This window comes from Microplitis mediator, chromosome 3 (genome assembly GCF_029852145.1).
Source record: "Microplitis mediator isolate UGA2020A chromosome 3, iyMicMedi2.1, whole genome shotgun sequence".
Taxonomy (NCBI): Eukaryota; Metazoa; Arthropoda; class Insecta; order Hymenoptera; family Braconidae; genus Microplitis; species Microplitis mediator.
This window is the reverse complement of record NC_079971.1, coordinates 2,608,700-2,627,209: the sequence shown is the minus strand read 5'-3', so window position 1 is coordinate 2,627,209 and position 18,510 is coordinate 2,608,700. Positions and strand designations below refer to the sequence as shown.

The following is an 18,510-nucleotide window of genomic DNA, read 5'->3' as shown; positions in this document are numbered from 1 at the left end:
GAAATATTTTTTTTATGTTTTATTGCTGTGAAAAAAAATCCAAAAGTTATAAGAGGTCAACTAACTATGATCCTGAAGTTAGCAGACGTTTAAAAATTTTTGAATTTTTGTTTCTCAACAAATCAATTGCAAAAAAAATAAAATAAAAAAATGCACATGTAGAAAATTCAAAAAACTATAAGTGCAATTTTTTGAAATATTTTTTTTTATGTTTTATTGCTTTGAAAAAACATCCAAAAATTATAAGAGGTCAACTAACTATGATCCTAAAATTAGCAGACATTTAAAAATTTTTGAATTTTTGTTTCTCAACAAATCAATTGCAAAAAAGTAAAATAAAAAAATGCACATGTAGGAAATTCAAAAAACTATAAGTGCAATTTTTTTAAATATTTTTTTTATGATTTATTGCTTTGAAAAAAACATCCAAAAATTATAAGAGGTCAAAAAAAATTATTATACTTCATTGCACTGTCAAACTTTAACCAGTAAAAAAATTTTTTTTTAAACAAAAAATTTATATAAAATAAAAAATGAATTTAATAATTAATGTCTTGAATAAAAAAAATGTTAATGTGAGTTTTCTCTAGCCGATAATTTTCTTGGGCACGACTAAACTTGGAAGCCCTATTTAATATATTAGGGGTGAGATAGAGGGAGTACAAGTGAGCAGGGTTTACAAGAGGGTGTAAATCGTATGGAAAATAGGCCAGTGGGTCGAGCTGGGATCAAGAGGGTGTATATAGTAATATTAGATAATTTTTCTTATTTATATTCGTAAACATCCCCGACTATTCGTGTTTACCACAAGAATTATGTCGACATCATACCGCAGCCATTTATTATCCTGTAATATATATTATTAAAAAGAGAAGAACAATAAATAAAATTTGATATTTTATTACTTTTTTTTCCAAAATATAATTTTAAAAAATAATTTATTAGTTATAAAAATAATTGATGTCGACAATAAATTTTTAAACGATAAATTTATAAAGTGAAAAAATTTATATATTTAACATGCGATAATTTATGAAATATAAACAAATAAATTTATATATATATATTTTAAGTAAAGGTAAATATTGTTTAAATTGATTACAGATATTGTTAAGTTGAAACTGAAGGCCGCCATGCCCGTGGACAAAATTTATATATATATATAAATATATAAATATATAGCAATAGAAAAAAAAAGTCAAGGCTACATTTCTATGAGTTCTGATATATTTTCGACGTGTTAAATAAATTAATATCGATTTATTGAAATTGTTAGTGTCATCATATATATTATAAAATAACAATAATTTTATGTGACGTGACGTGACGTATAAAATTAAACTGACGCGAGAGAACAAGAGTGTGAGTGAATAATTAGCGACGATAATTAAAGTTCGATCGAAGCTGAATTGTTGATTGGGAATTATCTACAGCGTCATGTATCGACTTTATAACTTTCTCGTTATTTCCATTTATTTATAATTTGAAATTATCCAGCGGGAAATAATTATTATTTTTAAAAACTCGAGGACAAAATTATAAATTTAAATAAATTACACTTAATATTTAATCAACTTAATTTATAACAACGCGTAATTTATTTTTCAAAATTACGTATGTCCGTAATAAAGTCACGAGATATTTTATAAATATTTAACTCAATGACAGAAAAAAATATCCTGGTTAGAAGACAATTTTTAGATTTTTTTTTTTTACAAATCAATCACAAAAAAAAAAACTAAAAAAATGCACATGTAGGAAATTTAAAAAACTATAAGTGCAATTTTTTTAAATATTTTTTTTTTAATTTTTTGTCGGTTTAAAAAAAATTCAAAATTTATTAGACGTCAGTTGACTTCATGATCCAGAAGTGAAACGATTAAAAAATTTCAGATCTTTTTTTTAATAGATCAAATACAAAAAAAAAAATAAAATAAAAAAATGCACATGTAGAAAATTCAATAAACTATTAGTGCAATTTTTTCAAATATTTTTTTATTTATTATTTGTCAGTTTAAAAAAAATTCAAAATTTATTAGACGTCAGCTGACTCCATGATCCAGAAGTTAAACGATTAAAATTTTTTAGATTCTTTTTTTCAACAGATCAAATACAAAAAAAAAAAAATCTCAAAAAATGCACTTGTAGAAAATTTAAAAAACTATGAGTGCAATTTTTTCAAATACTTTTTTTTTTCATTTATCATTGAGAAAAAAATTCAAAATTTATTAGACGTCAGCTGACTTCATGATCCAGAAGTTAAACGATTAAAAATTTTCAGATTTTTTTTTCTACAAATCAAATACAAAAAAAAAATAAAATAAAAAAATACACTTGTAGAAAATTTCATAAACTATAAGTGCAATTTTTTTAAATATTTTTTTTTTTTATTATTTGTCAGTTTAAAAAAAATTCAAAATTTATTAGACGTCAGCTGACTTCATGATCCAAAAGTTAAACGATTAAAAATTTTCAGATCTTTTTTTCAACAGATCAAATCAAAAAAAAAAAAAAATCTAAAAAAATGCACTTGTAGAAAATTTAATAAACTATATGTGCAATTTTTTCAAATATTTTTTTTTTAATTATTTATCATTTTAATAAAAATCAAAAAATTATAAGACGTCAGCTAACTTCAGTATCGTAAAAAAAAGTAAATAAAAAAAATAAAATTTAAATATTTAAAAATTTCCAGTCCGCATGTGTGTCGCGTAGTGTTTGCTCTCGCGATAACCCAGAACTTACACTTGTTTAATGATAAAATCTGCTCCAAAAAAAAGCAATGATTAAAAAAAATAATATTTTACCATTTCGATGAGCTGCAATATTTTTAATTCATTTTCAAAAATAATTTTTATTATTTATTACGCGTCATATGTTATGATAGAAATATCGGGAATCTTCGCGAAATGAGATCATACAAGTGTAAGTAAGTAAAGGTTGAGTTGTTTATGCGCTACCAAATCAAGATGATCATGTGTAATATGATATTACACTATATATATATGACTATCTATATATATTTTTTTTATATAAGCATTAAATACTCACGTGTTAAGCGTGTGCCACTCCAATTTATTTTTTTCCTCTTAATATAAAAAAAATAACGACAATTTTTTTTTTTTATATGGACATAAAAAAAGGCACCTCTTCAAACACGATAATTTATCAATTATAAAAAAAATAACCACACTTTTATTCGGTAATTAGTATAAAAAAAATTAATATAGATTTTTATTTCGAAAAAAAAAAAATTTTTTTTAATTTCTGCTTTTACTGAACTTCGATATCTGATTGATTGATTGATAAATTTATGTAATAAAAAAATATAAAAAATAACTTTGGTTTCACACAATTATTCACAGAACACACGTTTTATTTCTATCGACAATCAATGAATTATTTTAAATATAAAAGTAAAAAAAAATATTGCTAAGAGTAGGAAATATTTAAGTTTAACCGAACGAAATACTATAAATAATTGTCGACTAGATGACAAATAAATATTTTATTTAATATAAATTAATTATTTATTTAAATTGCGTACACAGCTTTCGCTTGTTTTATTTTATTTATTTTTTTTTTTAGATTTTAACTTCTGATAAAATATAATTTAATTTTTTTAGTTTAAATAAAAATTTAATTCCCAGCCCGCGGTCTGTCACTTTCGAATTACGCTGCGAGACTGAAACTGCTGGGTAACATGTGGGTGACTTACATAGCGACTACGAAGGGGAAATTTCAGTGGGAGAACAAGAGGAAAATCTAGGGAAATAGGGTGGGGGTAACGCGACCCAGAGTGGGGGCGCGGAATTACGTCCAGGGAAGTGGGGAATAAAATTTCCCCTGCGCGAATTGCTAACGAATTGGTGATGAAAGGAGGGGGAGAGTACTGACGTAGAAGAGGTAGAGGGGGAAAGAAGAGGGGGGAGGTTTAATAATATTACGTATACGTATGACTGTGAATGTGTGTAATAAGAGTAGAGTTAAGGAGTAAATACAAGGACACTTGAGCAGACAATTAATTTTCTACTGTAATAAAATTTTTATCTATTTGACACTTTGCTATTATAATTAATTTCATTTAAATTATTTTTATTTATGTTTGTTTTTTTTATCGTGATAACAACTATCGATTGTTTATTTAATAGAGATTTATTTTTTTTTTATTTTTTCTTTACATAATTGGAATTTTTAGTCAAAACATTTTCGCTTCAATAAGGAAGCGACAAGAGAGTGGGGGAAGGAAAATTTTTTTATAAAATATTTATGTAGCTGGGCTGTCTACGGAGCTTGGAAATTTTGTGAGGGTAAAATGGACATGGAAATTTGGATTTTGGATAATTTTAAAAATTTTTATTTACACTGAAATTTTGTTTTAGACAAAAAAAGTTAAATTTCGGATGATTTGAAATTAGAGACAATTAAAAATTTTTGAATTTTATTTCCGACGAGTCAATTGCAAAAAAAAAAAAAAAGAAAAAAATGCACGTGTAGAGAATTAAAAAATCTATAGGTGCAATTTTTTCAAATATTTTTTTTTTAATAATTTATCGATTTTTAAAAAATTCAAAAATTATTAGGCGCCTGCTATTAGTAATAATAATTTCTGTATTTTTTTTTAAATAAAATTTTTTTGCGAGATTTTACGTGAAAAAAAAAATTTTTTTTTCGAACTTTGACTTTTAAAATTTTTTATTTGCTGTCAATAAGTTGAGGAAAAAAATCAGCAGAATAAATATTTTTGAAAATATTTGAATGAAAATATTTTTTATTAAATACTGTATCGCCATTTTTTTTCCCAATTAGTTTACCAGACACTTGACGATGTCTCGTAAAGTAAAAATCGATAAAAAAAAAATATATTTCTGATTTAACTGATGGATGTCTCATCAATTAACTGTAATATAGTCTCGTTAAAAAAATTACCAAGTATTTTTTTTGGGCCAATAGTATCAATAAAAAAAATTGCCGAATTTATTTTTTCTATATAATTTTTTTTTTAATTTATAAATAAATTTTTCTAATTACATTACATGCATCCATTTAATTTGTTGTCATTATATTAATTTGCACAGACATGTGTTGCCAAGAATGTTGTGTTTTTATTTTTAATAAAAAATTATTGTTGGAAAATTTTTGTTGTGCCAAATGGGAATTTGTTGACACTATAAAATGTATGTCAGGGTATTATTTACTCTGGCATTTATTTGTTTATCTTATTGGTAAATTTATGTCGCGAATTATTCGTAATTTTTTTTTTTATTTTCTCATGTATATATTATTTTATCTTTTAATTGTAATAATATATACATCATATAAATTTTAATAATTATTTTTGTATACCAAAATATCAAACTAAGGAACGAAGCAAAATGTGGGCTTACCAAAAAATGTCAATAGTAATTTTTTTTCACTTCTACTTTTTTTCATTCCCCAAAATGTCGGGGAAAATGAGCCTCCAAAAAAAGTTTAAAGACTTTGATTGCATATTTTTCTTTAAAGAAATGATGTCAGACCCAAATTACCCCCCAATGCCTATATTACCTCTTTGCTCTCTAAACATGAATTAGTGGAAATTTCATTAATTACGTTAGTGAAGCAGTATTCACTTCATAATCAGTGTATTTAAATAACAAATTAGTGAATTCTCGCTAATAAATTTAGTACTATAATTTTCACTAGCAAATTAGTGATATTCACTACTGAACTAGCGATATTTTCATAATTTCTACAAGTGAAACTGTTATTCACTTCTTAATTTATGAATTTCACAATTTCACTAGTAACTTTAACTAGCAAATAAATATTTTACTAGATATAAATATAATTAATAATTATGGTGCTATTTTTAAAAATTTTAATAAAAAACTTTCAAAATAAAAAAAAATATAAGTACAGAACAATAAAATATTTATATGAAGAGTACGTCAATCATAACATCATGGATTTTTTATTTCTTCATCAGTTATTGTTTGGTATCATAACGAATATACTATTTACACTCACGCGATCACATGCGTAAGCCAGCGCAGTGGATAGCATCAAAGACTTTGAATCGGAAGGATGCAGGTTCGAGCCCAGCAGTCACCGGGATTTTTTCATCAATCAAAATCATATATACTTCCTCTAAGTAATGATTCTAATACATTTATCACATTTCGGATCTAATTACAAGTGTCTTATATTTTTTTACGCAATATAATATTTTTTTTCACCGATGAAATCAGTGGATTCCCATATTCACTTTTCAATTTAGTGGATTCTCATATTCACTTATCAAATCAGTGAATTCCAATATCCACATATTCATTTAGTGAATATTCACTAATTCTGCGTGGTACGATTGTAGCATTGACAATTAGTGAATATTCACTTAAAATTAGTGAAAAATCACTAATTCATATTTAGAGTGTACAAATTCAAATGTCTATTTTAACCCCTTTTCTTATTTATGGTTAAAATGAATTATGTTTTTTTACACCAAAATATCAAACTAAGACGCGAGGCAAAATGGGCCGCTTACAAAAAAAAATGTCAGTAGTAATTTTTTTTCACTTCTACTTTTTTTCATTCCCTAAAATATTTAGCATCCATGATCTAGTCATGAAAATTCAAAATGTCGGGAAAAATGGGCCTCCAAAAAAAGTGAAAAGACTTTTTATTGTTTTGGATTTCATATATTTAAAAAGAAATTATGCCGGACCGAAATTACCCCTGATGTCTATATTGCCTCTTTGTACAAAGTAAAATTCCCATTTTACCTCCCTCTAATTTATGGTTAAAATAAATTTAAAAAAATAACTAAAAATAAAAGCAAATAATTTACAATAGTGAAGAGTTGATTTAAATTTTAAGTAAAATAAAACCTATAAAGTTTTCAATTGGCAGTAGTAAATTCTTAAAGTGACTCGTCGTTTCACCAAGCAAAACAAATCCTGCCAACAAAGTCAATGACCTTCTTCGCACTCGACTATTTTTTTACTTCACTTGAATGTACTTTTTTTTTATTTATTATTTTTTCATTTCAACATTCTTTCACTCTTTCTCCACGTCCGAGTTCGTCTCCTTGCCGTCTATTTAACTGTATGTATTATTATAAATATATATATACATATATATACACAGTTTGAAATTTTGTCTATTTGTGTTAAAAAATAATTTGGTTAAATTCTTCAAAACAGAAATCTGATAATTTGACACAAACCTTTTGTTATTTTGCTTTAACAGATTTTTTATGTTAAATGATAAGAAATTGATGATAAGAACATGTATTCTTTCATTAAAAAGAAGCTTGAGAAAATTTAATTTTTTAACAACCACCCTAATAATCATAGACAACTTGAATATTTTTATGATCATCTTCAATTATTTTTTTTATTTTCATTTTACCGGAGGATTCGTAGCTCCGTTTTTTAGGAAAATCACCGAAAATCGAACTAATTGTTTGCTAAATTGACATAAGTTCTACTAGGGTCAGATCAGTACTTAAATTTTTTAGGTTATAACAGATTTTGTGTTCAATTATTCAACATAAATTTGTGTTAAAGATCAGCACAAACGCAATGTGTTAAATTAACACAAAAATTTGTGTAGATTCTGATTAAACAACTGAATTTTACCGAATTAAAAATTTTAATTCTGTAATATTCTGTCGAATTCTGCAAAACAGAATTCAACTGAATTGAAAATTTGAATTTGAATTAAACAGAATAAAAGCGATTTAAAAATTTCAAATTCGTTTTAATTCAGTTCGATTCGGATTCAGAACCAGAAATTGGAGAATTGTTTTCGAATTAATCAGAATTAAACCGAATAGAATTATTTAAATTCGTTTTAATTTGGACGAATTCAGGTTTTCCTGCTGAATTAGACAGAATTCATTTTTAATTCAGGTACCGAATTAACAGAATTTATCTGAATTAAATAGAATTAAAAATTTAATTCTGTTTAATTCGATCGAATTCAGTTGTTTAATCAGGGACCGCTTGCCCACACGATTTGTGTTAATTTAACACATTGCGTTTGTGTTGATCTTCAACACATTTTAAAACAAATCCTCAAAAACAAACGGAAGTGGGATCAGAATAAGGAAGCAAGATTTAGTAAAATGTTTACATGGTAATGCAAATTTTTTCTGTTTTCTAGATCTAAAAACTGATTAAGTGATTACGTTTCCACGGGAAGTCTACTAGATTATATCAAATGATATTTCCGTTTTGTTAAAAAAAATATAAAAAGACATTATTAATCATATTCAAGGTCTTAAAAAAAAAAAACAAAACGTAGTAAAAATAATAAAGAGGATTATGCAAAGAATTCATTCATAATTAATTGACTTAAATCCGTGTATAAAATAACTCGACGTTAATTTATAAAAAAAATAATTACGGTCATTGAGATATTGTTAATATATAATAAACGTATACTCATCACTCGATTTCATTCATTTGCTACATAATCATCGTGTTCCTGTTTTCTGTCTCTTTATACTTACATACATACTTGCATATGTATATATATATATATATATATATGTTTATTAAAATTAATATATATTTCTCATGTTCATGGCTGTAGAATGAACGTGTGTAACTATATTGTGACACAGTAGTCAAGGTCCTTATAGTGAAGCCGGAACGCTCCGATTTCATGACGAAACGAAACGAGCCTGATCCGACCCTATTGTATATTATATATTATATATATATATATACGTAAGGCGGATATGCATTCAGTTAAACTACTACTAGTTGAAAAACTACAAATACTAGTACTAGTACATCTGTACTTGTAATTCTACTACTGGCTGCTACTGCATTTTATAATAAGATTACACTGGATTTTATTGGATTTGTTTTTTATTTCATTTTTAATAAAATTTTTTTTGTATAAATATTTAATAACTTCCTGTAAGCTATGGAATTTTTTTTTTTTTTTCAATTATTTATATACTTATTTTATTGCACCAATTAAAATTAATCGCTTGTTTTAATTGGTGATTACCCGTGAAAAAAAGTTTACTTCTGATTATATATATATATATATATATAATGAGATATGATCAGGTCTCATTATATCTGCAGACGGTCAGATCTGCACAGATGTCATGCGTAGGCACCCTCGCGCCATAGATTTGAATTTCGCGCCATAAAAATTTTGAATAAATTCGGAGTTAATTTGAATTTTATTTGAATTCAAATTCTTTCTATCACTCGCATTTCTGAAGTTTAAAAAAAAATCCGCATACAGAGTGAACATGAAGTTTTTTTCATTGATTTTGAAGTGACGTAAATTCAATTTTTATTCACATTCACTGATTCGAAGTTTAAATTCACTCCCGATTGCATCAAAAATTTTTTACAGTACAAAGGATATATAAATATTCCATTACGAATACTAATAAATCATTAACATAATGTTATATATTTATTACAATATAAATTATTGCTATAAATATATACATGTATGTATATATGTATATATGTATATAATACAAGAAGTTTAAACAATAAAGTAGGTTAATATAATTTTGAATGATATAATAGCATTTAACCAGTATGAGCCCGCAGAAATTTTATATACATTTAGACAGATGTTAAATATATGATTTAATATAATTAAACATTCTATAGTAGTAAAAATAACAAGTGTATGCTATATAAGTCTACACTACTACCATACATTCTCAATATAGATGATATATATAATAGATAATCGACCCAACAGTCAGCTGCAATATGCAAACTTACTTTAGACATATATATTAGGGTGGTCCTTATTTTGGACATTTTCGAATTTTTATGCTCCCAGAGGCTTATGTGGTTCGAAATAAATAAAAAAAAATATCCTCAAAGTTTCAGGTCTCTATCTTAATTTTAACCCGTGCCGCACAGCGATGTAAGTTTCTCATTTAAATAACACGGGGTTTTTGGCATTGAACAATTAATTTTTTACTCCGGCTAAAGTAATTGTTCGAAAAATTTGAAACTCTGTAGACTTTATCCTTATATTAGCAGCTGCTCCTCAGAATTTTTACAGATTTTCAGCGACTATAATTTTGGGTGTACAGCATAATGAAAAAAAAGAAAAAAATTTTTTTTTATTTCTTTCTGAAATTTTTTTCAAATAACATATCAAACCACTCTGCATCCTTATCAGAAATTCTTACTTTTTTTCACTCTCGCACCTAAGTGGGTGAACGGTATATCTTTGTTGCACTAATACAGTAATCAGGAGCTTTGGACGAGTTTTTCTTATGAACAAACAAATATTTTCAAAAAATTAAAGCGCACTTCGCTAAATAAGACAATAGTGCGTTGATGTGCAGTAGAGTGTATCTTAAAAAAATTTTTCGAATTTATTACGATCACCTCTCAAAATGGTTTCAATTACAACAGAAACAATTCCCTTAAAGTTTAGGCTCTTAATTCTAACGGGAAGAGTTACCGCAAAATTTTTTTTGGGATTTTTTCAAGAAATTTTATTTTTTATGTTATTTGACTTTGTGTCTTTTTCATAAATACATAATGCATTCAATTAATATCTGAGATCGGTATATCTATGCCACTAATCATACTATGCTTTCGTATAACATTCAATAAATATTATCAATAAATTAAATTTCTTTCAATATTTGCTTAAATAAGCTGCTCACCTTTAAGATTATTATTTGTTTTGAGCTATAAATAATAAACAAAAGGTTGATAGTTTTGTGTATTATAATATCGAAATAATTATTTATTTACAATTTTCTAACTATAATAAATTATTAATAAAATAGATCTCTTCTATAAATAAATATAATAAACTTGAAAAATCAGAAAAACAAAATTTGCGACACGTGATCCCGTTGGAATTAAGAGCTCAAACTTTTTAAGGGAATCCCTCGCAGATTTGAATCACGGTGGAAACACGATGGGTTTGTTCCATTTTACCACTGTGATTACGCGGTGGATACACCGTGATTCCACGGTGGCTTGACCACTGTGTATACACGGTGTTTCCACTGTGATTACGCGGTGGATACACCGTGATTCCACGGTGGCTTTGTGCTATTTCACCACCGTAATGTTTGTGCTATCCACCGCGTAATCACAGTGGATACACGGTGTATACCCGGTGGTGAAATGGAACAAACCCACCGTGTAACCACGGTGGATCCACGGTGTTTACACTTCCACGGTGTTTCCACCGTGATTCAAATCTGCAAGGGAATTTTTTCCTGTCGCAATTGAAGCCGTTTGTAAAGTGATCGTAATAAATTCAAAAAATCCTTTTAAGAAACATTTTACTGCACACTAATGCAAAGTTCCTGATTACTGTATTAGTGCAACAAAGATATGCCGTTCACCCACTTAGTTGCGAGAATGAAAAAAAGAAAGAACTTCTCATAAGGATGCAGAGTGATTTCATATGTTATTTGAAAAAATTTTAGCTAAAAATAAAAAAATAATTTTTTTCTTTTTTTTCATCATGCTGTACCCCCAAATTTATAGTAGCTGAAAATCTGTAAAAATTCTGAGGAGCAGCTGGTAATATAAGGATAAATTTTACAGAGTTTCAAATTTTTCGAACAATTACTTTAGCCGGAATAAAAAATTAATTGTTCAATGCCAAAAACCCCGTGTTATTTAAATGGGAAACTTGCATCGCTGTGCGGCACGGGTTAAAATTGAGATAGAGACCTGAAACTTTGAGGATATTTTTTTTTATTTATTTCGAACCACATAAGCTTCTGGGAGCATAAAAATTCGAAAATGTCCAAAATAAGGACCACCCTAATATATATATATATATATATATATATATATATATATATATATATATATATATATATATATATATATATATATATATATATATATATATATATATATATATATATATATATATATATATCAGAGATTCTGGAGTCAGAGTAGAGCTTTGCTTGTAATACTCGGATTATATTCTATCCACATACATATATATGTATATATATGTATGACAATATACAACTGGACTATACTAGACTCAATGCAACCGGCAAGAGGCAGCCGCTCGGCCACGGTCGCCTCGAGGCCTTCGTTCATACCACGCGCTGTTATGCAACACTCGACTGCCAGCAAAGTGCCGCACATATGAGCTTCCAATATATATGTAATAAATAACGGAATAAACTTATAGAATAATGATATTTAAATATATTACGCGCGAAAATTTTAAGCTCAATAAAAATCCATTTATTTGTATCCTATTTTTAAAAAAAATTTTTTTTTTGTTCAGTAGCTCGATACACTGTAAAAAATTCACGGAGTGAATGCGGATTAAATCCGGAGTGAATGCGGAGTGAATAATTTTTTAATTTAATCCCTCCGGAGTAAAATTTACTCCGGAGGGGAGTTTTAAAAATATTATTAGTAAAATATAACTCCACTAAGTAAAATCGAAATAAAAATTTGCGTATTACAGTACTGATCAACCGATACGCACACACACACGCACATATTCGCACACACGCACGCACACATTCGCACACACCGGAACACACGCACGCACACACCTGAAAACACACACGAACACATTCGCATACACGCACACACCCGAACACACACACGCACACATTTGCACACTCGCACGCGCACACATCCACAGACACTCGCACTCGCACACAAACGCTGTTTAAAAATTTAATATAAATTAATTTAAATGTTAAAACTCCGGACCGGAGTGAATTCGGAGTAAAATAAAATCCGCATCACTCCGCTAAAAAAAAACTCCCAATTTACTCCGCATGCGGAGTGATTTTTTTTAAAACTCCGGAACTCCGAGTGGCGGAGTGAATTCCGATATAATTTCAATCCGGATTCACTCCGGATTTTTTAGTGTAAGTGAATGTAATTTTTAAAAATTCAAATTTATGATTATTTTACCGCCAGTGCACTGAGATTAAAGAAATGAGTAATTACCCATTTTAAATTTTAGTCAAAAAAATAATTGTTTGAATAAATTTTTAAATTCTTTCATTACCTGACACATTTATAATTTTTTAATAAAAAAAAAAGTAAATAAAAATTGTAAGAGATCATTTTTTCGCACATTGATAAAATAATTTTTATTGCAAGTTAAATATTTTTAAGATATATAAGAAATAAAAAAAAATTTTGAGTGTAGACTCATTATTGTTGGGTAATTAATAAAGAAAGTATTAATATAATAATAATAATAATAATAATAATAATAATAATAATGAAATAAATGTTATTTAAATATGTACATAAAGTTAAATTAAATTGTTTTATTATCGTTAATATGACAATGACGTTTGTGATATGAAGAAATAAAATATTTCGTCATGTTGATAAATACAATACTGATAAAGAAGGATAGTTTTTAGATTAATGATTATGAAAAAAAAAGTTATGAAAAAAAAATAATATTTTTGAATTTTATTCATATCTATATTTTTTTAGGGATTACGATGGGATTGTTTGTTTCGAAGAACAAAATTTAATTATCGTAAAAAAAAGTATAAAGAAATTTATGTTTTTACTACGAACGCAATCTAACATCTGCAGTATAGATAACTGTTATTATCGTACATGTGAACAATATGTCTTATATATGGACAAATATATATATATATCATTTTATTTAATACTGTCTGTGTTATAATTATTCAAATTGATTTCATTTTAAAGGCCAGTGAACGCATGTTACAAAGTCTTTTTTTTTTTTTTTTATTTATCTAGTAAAATAATTATTTTTTTTTTTTGAGTAAAATTCAAAAGTTTGAATGTCACAGATGTTGAAAGATAGTTTTTATAAGCAAGCGTATAAAGGGGACGATGGGGGGGGGGTCACATGGGGTAGGGTGGGCAAAAAGGGGTACCCTCAAAATTGTATAAAAAAAATTTCTTTTTTTAAACGTTTTTTCAAAATTCCAAAAATCGAGTGTCAGTCAAAAATTATTAATGACTTTTGTTTTATGATAAAAACTACTCAAAAATTTTTTTTCACCTTTTTTGAGGGATGTCCCATTTTGCGCGCAAATATGAAATTTTTTTTTAACAGCAACTGAAAAATTTTTTGTTTACTTTGAATATCAATAGAAAAAAAATAGTGTATTTGAGTCCTCCCCCAATATACAAGACACTGGGGTAAAATGGGTCTATATATATAAATAAATATGTTATTAATTATAAACATTTACTTAAAGCTATTTTTAAAAAAATTGTAATTGACTCTACATTGTATTCGAAATACTGTTCATTATTTAGCTGTGTTGCATAATTGAACGAAAATAAAAATATATGCATTCAAAAGACTATTAATTTGAGGGTATTTTAAATGGTGGCTTAGTGCTGTGCGATAATTTGGATTTAATGATAGTTTGGATTAGTATTCAAATTCATTTATTCAATGTTCGCGCTACTCACTTCCGGTACACTTTTTTTTTTTTGCAAACTAAAATAGCTGGAGACTTCTGTTTGGGCTTAAAAAATTAGCTAAGAGTTCGTTGACCTCGCAGACTTAACAAGTTTCGATATTTTTATTTTAAATTATTTGTACAGAGCTCGGAAGATTCAAGTTTAACTTGTAAATTTCTCGTGTTCTTAATCGCCGTTTTGTTTCGAGCGAGAATTTTTAAAATTAACAGCCGAAGGATATTCTTCATATTTTTATCTTAAATTTCAAAAATAATATTATCTGTACAATTTTTCGAAAAAAGTGTACCTGAAGATTTAAAAATAAAACTTTCGGCAAAGGCTTTCAAAGTCAACACTTCTACAACCACTACTACGATTGCACTAAAGGAATAATTATTCTCTACCTGACAAGTCATTTAATCACATTTCGTAATTTCCTTCGCAATTTAATTTTCTAAAGGAATATTTTTTATAAGGATTTTTTGATAATTTAAAAGAGTACCTGTTACCTTAATCAAATAATTTTATTCCATATCACCTACTGGCCAAATGGTCTGCGATTAATTCCACAGGACTGATAATTACCTATTTCACCCAACATTAATTACTCTATCCACTGCAGCTTCACAACTCTATTATATATAAATATATCTAAAATATCACGATACCCATAAAAATACTTTTATAACTATTTGTCATATTAATAGACACCTCAAACGTCTAAATTTCAAAAGTAACAACTATGCAATCAAATCACTGAATTAAATAAATTTTAAATAATTTCTATTAATATATATATTTATTTTAATATTAACAATTTTTTGAGTCTTCTCGAACTTTAAGATGACCATAAATGGTATTTCTACTCTATATATAGTGTGTAAGAATTATATATAGTATATTAACACGAAAGACACTTTAAGTAGTACGGTAAATAAATTTTTCCATTGCACTTCACACTTGTACTCGGACATTATACTCACGCGAACTCTGGAATGCTCATAACTTACAACGCACATGTCCATTTATATATATATATATATATATATATTTGTATATATATATATATTTATTAACACTTGTTATTAAGTAAGATGACAATAAAAAAACAATTCCACGTATTGATTGGAATAAAAATAATTTATATATTTTTAATTTATCATATCAGGTGATATATTTTTTCGCGGTACTGACTAAAGTTGTTATTTTCCTGATAATATTTACCGACCTATTTATGAAAGTAAACAACTAATGACAATAATAATAATAAAAACATCAAAGTAAATATAAACCGGAAAAAATTAATAAAGGTCATTAAGTAAATCCGTATCATAATCGATTGACCTTCTGGCATTATACTAAAAAATCGCATGGCAAATGGCTTCAGGTATTACATATAAAACACGCGTGGGTCCAACAAATTCAAGGACTCACGTCGATGATTATTTGTGGGTCAAGAGAGTCACTTTATTTTGTTTACAATTATTTTATTATTATCAACTCTTCTTTTTCTCGAAATATTTTCAAGTGTTTACTGCATTTTAACACACAAGCGCACACATGGTCGCTTATATATATACTATAAATGTATGACATAATAAATAAAAATAAATAATAATTACACTGCAAAAATAACGGGGTAAATCCAGGCGGTGTAGGTGTTAAAATTTTCGGTGTTAAAAAAATTTCTTGGTGTTAAAATATTTTTCGGTGTTAAAAATATTTTAATTCATTAAATTTTGATATTTTTTTAGACGCCATACATTTTTTTTTCTAATTTCTATACGTGGAATTTTTTTTTACACCGATTTAACACCAGTCTTTTAACACCGCCAAATTACATTGCCGACACCGTTGTTATTTTTTTTTAACACCGCTCTTCTTACAATGCAGTATAAATGTATGACATAATAAATAAAAATAAATAATAATTACAGTGTAAAAAAAAACGGGGTAAATCCAGGCGGTGTAGGTGTTAAAATTTTCGGTGTTAAAATATTTTTTGGTGTTAATAATATTTTAATTCATTAAATTTTGATATTTTTTTATATGTCATACATTTTTTTGTATAATTTCTATACGAGAAATTTTTTGTACACCGATTTAACACCAGTATTTTAACACCGCCAAATTACACTGCATTATAAATTTATGACTATGACATAATAAATAAAAATAAATAATAATTACAGTGTAAAAAATAACCGGGGTACGTCTAGGTGGTGTAGGTGTTGGATTTTAATACCGAAAACGGTGTTAAAATATTTTTCGGTGTTAAAAATATTTTAATTTATTAAATTTTCATATTTTTTTATATGTCATACATTTTTTTTTCTAATTTCTAAACGTGGAATTTTTTTTAACACCGATTTAACACCAGTATTTTAACACCGCCAAATTACACTGCCTACACCATTGTTATTTAATTTTATCACCGCTCTTCTTACAATGCATTATAAATTTATGACTATGACATAATAAATAAAAATAATATGAACAATATTTAATTTAAAAATTATTGATAAATTTATGAAACAATAAATTGTAAATAAATAAATGGAAAATTATATTCGGTCTAGTGTATACATGATAAAATTAATAATCGAAAATTCTCATTGGAAACCGTGACGTTAACTCTTATCGCTAAACGATAAAACAATTCTTTTTATATACCTGTTACAAGTGATTAAATTTTTTTTTTCGATTCACCCAATGCCCGATAGACACGTTTGTTAAACATAAAAATACTTAATAGTAATTAGAATTACAAATAATTTTTTTGAATAGAAATTTTTTTTTTTTTATCAAATATTGCCTACGATTTATAAGACAGCCTAATAAGTAAAAGAAAATTTTTTTTTCTTCAAGTTCGGGCTTGGCAGTGCAAGTCCGCGAGACAGGAAGTTAACTTTGCCAAATGTACAGCAAGTTTATTGAAGAAACATTTATAGATATTTGTTATATATATTATGTACATATGTATATGAAAGACTGGCAATCGTTATAATTTTTAATGGTTGTTAAGGACGTCGCGACTCGCGACACTGCAAACATTTTATTGTTCTTATATACACGTGGATATAATTGTGTGTGCTCGTGTGTATGTTTGTGTGTTTGTGTGTTGTATTGATGTGGATTTAAAGGTATATTGTATGTATAGTATTAACCTTGAACAAAAAACACGTAGGTTATTAAACGTAAGGTATATAATCGCTCAAGTCAAGCTTATCAACGAGTTATTGTGTCGTATAATAAACTCACCATGACTTTTCTATTTAGAAAATTTTATTTTTTATTTTTCCTTTATTACTGTTTTTTTTTTTTTTTATGGGAAAACATTTATTGTATAAATTCATATTTTTATTTTTAAAATTGCAGTTTTGACAGAAGTATTTTTTTTTATGGTGAATTTATTAAAATAAAAAAAAAAAATAAATTAAACTCACTAGTCATTACGTATAATTGTGACTGAAGCTAATCTATGATGTTTAAATTTTATTTCACGTTCATTATAATAATTATTGTCATTATAATTCGTAATTATAATTTTCACAAGTCATTTAATGAACGGATTCACTCGAAAAAATATTGCGCACCACAAGCGCGAAAGCTGAGTGCTTGTGAACGGCTACCTTTTTTTCGACTATTTTATTTAACAAAAATATTTCTACACTCTTTTAATTACACCAGAATGGGTCAAATTGTATACTAGTCTATAGAGAATTTATTAAGGAACAATTTGAACCTAATATTAAGTCGATTCGTTATTTAATTAGTTTAAAATAAATTATTTTAACTCAAGAAACCAGTGCTGTCAATTGTTACGTATGAAACTTCGTAAACACGATAACTCTCGATAGACACAATTAATCGGCCAAACTTTTTTTTATTATCTTTGTATTCTTTATCACAAGAACCCTATGGAAAATCACTATCTAAATCCTTTTAGTTTAATTGTAATTAATTAAAAACGTAAAACTGATTATTCACGAAAAATTAAGCTGCCATTTTTATTTTTACTGTTGTTATTATTTTTTTCATTTTTTCTCTCCATCAACTACTGGCGGCAGCACTAGCGCAACAGTATAGGTTTGAAAAA

At 26.8% G+C, this 18,510-nt stretch overlaps 1 protein-coding gene across 4 annotated transcripts in view; it reads right to left on the bottom strand.

The window, feature by feature from the left end:
- The window catches only part of LOC130664401 (protein Tob1), a 51,270-nt gene that overhangs the window by 25,574 nt on the left and 7,186 nt on the right, over positions 1–18,510 (bottom strand). The window contains exon 1 of one of the 4 annotated variants that reach the window (XM_057464235.1): positions 14,921–14,938. The exons of 1 other annotated variant lie outside the window; for it this stretch is intronic. The gene's annotated coding sequence lies outside the window, so the exon portion shown is untranslated. Of the gene's footprint in view, positions 1–3,051; positions 3,711–14,920; positions 14,939–18,510 lie in introns of those variants that run through there. 2 more of the 4 variants (XM_057464233.1, XM_057464236.1) reach the window with 2 other exon arrangements.